The sequence below is a fragment of the Physella acuta genome, unplaced genomic scaffold (genome assembly GCF_028476545.2).
Source record: "Physella acuta isolate Inbredline_101_S28 unplaced genomic scaffold, ASM2847654v3 ptg001800l, whole genome shotgun sequence".
In the NCBI taxonomy this organism is placed as follows: Eukaryota; Metazoa; Mollusca; class Gastropoda; family Physidae; genus Physella; species Physella acuta.
The window spans coordinates 27463-29946 of record NW_026733310.1 but is presented as its reverse complement, the minus strand read 5'-3'; the positions used below and the strand labels follow the sequence as shown (position 1 = coordinate 29946).

The following is a 2484-nucleotide window of genomic DNA, read 5'->3' as shown; positions in this document are numbered from 1 at the left end:
TCATGTTGTATGCTAGTTTTTTTTTACGTGTATAAAAGTTGCGTAACAGTGTGGTTGGTTAACCTAAACGTCCTAGCTACCAGGTTAGCATAACATTAATTAACCTTTTAATTACAGTTTAAAATTAAAATTGCAATCAGACGTTTTGTACTAAGTATTCAAATTCAAATTTATTCAAATTTATTAAAAAAAAACGGTAAACCATCTTAAATGAATAAAAGTACATATCTAAAAGAAGTATTACGATTGTAAATCTGTAGGGCTATTAAAATTGAAGGTAATTTTGACAAAATCACTCCATCTTGGAGAAACAGGTAGAGGTAAAATGTTCAAATAATATGCCGCTTAATGAGATATTTAATAGAAAAATCAAACAAAAGATGTTTTCGACACCGGAAATGGAGTAAAGTACCAGTTACAGTTAGTGAATGTCACTCAAAAGTTGATTTTAAAAAGAGATAAATGCTGTGGTGTAATATCCTACTTTAGTTCCCGTGACATTTTTGTAGTAATTTGTATTAATTATTACTACATAATACCTCTTTTACGATTTTTTTAACAGATAAAGGGGGACTACTTTTAATTAAGCTCTCAATAGTCGCTGAATTAGAGTATAATTGAAAAGTAACATAAAAAAGACTATAGTTTAGTGTTTCTTATGTAATATACTTTTTTTTTAAACTTTTATTATCAAATTTTTAAATAATTGTATGCTTTTAATAGATTGGACTATTCATTTTACTTTAGTTTAAATAGAAAACTGTTAGCTCTATTAGTTATCTAATCTTAAGAGTCAAGAAATTTTAGCATTATCTTAACTTCTTTAGTTCAATTGAGTCTATGTCTTCCGTATACCTTTAACATTAAAAACAAAAATGGCTAACGCTACGATGAAAGAAATTGTTGCGTTGTACCAAAATTTAAAACGTATATGGGATAGTAAGCCACAAAATTTAGAAAAATCCGGAGAACTTCTTTCCAGACTCAAGTTGTCACTCACCCAAGTTGCATTTCTACCAACAACAGAGGCGTCAGTGACTAAGCAAGAATTGCTAATTGCTCGAGATATACTTGAAATTGGAGCACAATGGGCTATCGCTAAAAAGGATATTCCAGCATTTGAAAGATACATGGCCCAATTAAAATGCTATTATATAGATTACATGGATGACCTTCCAGAGTCTGCATTCAAATACCAGCTTTTAGGACTGAACCTTTTGTGTCTACTTTCTCAAAATAGATTAGCAGAATTTCACACTGAACTAGAACGGTTACCTGTAAAGGAGATTCAGAATAACATTTATATCAAACATCCAGTAAGCATGGAACAGTAGGCCTATTTAATGGAGGGAAGTTACAAAAAGGTTTTTCTAGCCAGAGGAAATGTTCCAGTAGACAATTATAACTTCTTCATTGATATTTTACTGAACACCATCAGAGATGAAATAGCAGGGTGCATAGAAAAAGCATACAACCGCATTGGTCTTAATGAAGCTGCCAGGATGCTTTTCTTTGAAGCCCAAAAAACAATGAAGGAATATGCTACTCAGAGAAAATGGAGATTAGAGAAAGACTTTTTTCACTTTATTCATGAAGCTAAGGATGCTGATCACACCATCCCTGCCAAAATATTAGCTGCACAAACCATTGAATATGCCAGACAACTTGAAATGATACTATAAACTTTGATGTTAAAGCCTTTTTCATCTGTTTTATTTGACAAAATTTGACATATTTGATTTGAAAAGAACTTACATTTTAATAAAGATTTTATAAAAGAAAAAAAAAACATTTAAAACGTTTAAACACATCGAAGTGATGGGAGGGGGGGGAGGGAGGTTGTCGATGTTAATTAAGGATTAAAGTACATGGTTGAAGGGATATGGAGAGGGACAACATTTTACTTTTGATGAGTAATTGATAAAAGTAACATGATGGCTTTATCCACGTTCCTTCGACTGCTCAAGTTCTCTCTTGACCTCCCCACACCACTGCACTGAGTATGCATACATATATACATAAATAGTCTTTCAAAACTTACTTCGAATATACTAGCTGACATTGTAATTTTGTATACAGGTAGAATATTGTTATTATAAAATTATTAATATATATATATATATATATATATATATATATATATATATATATATATATATATATATATATATATATATATATATATATATATATATATATATTATGTTTTCTTTCAACTCGCCCCACTTTACCATTGGCATCATGTAAGAAAGGGTCCCTATAACTACAGTATTTTGGTACTTTAAATAATAATAATGACGAATCCAACCATAACCCTAACCCTAAGTCTCCAGGAGCTAAATAATAGAGTGACCTTCCTTAGATCTAAAAATACTCCTACCGCCCATGAAACAAACACGACACCACACTGGCGATTACAAAAACATTTTATTTACTTTCCGACTAAAGTACTATGATACAAAATGAAGACAGTTATGATTTACA

The 2484-nt window shown here is 30.7% G+C and overlaps 1 pseudogene; it reads left to right on the top strand.

The window, feature by feature from the left end:
* The first annotated feature begins 875 nt into the window (after window positions 1–875).
* Window positions 876–1682, top strand: LOC131930558 (26S proteasome non-ATPase regulatory subunit 8-like; annotated as a pseudogene).
* The last annotated feature ends 802 nt before the right edge of the window (window positions 1683–2484 follow it).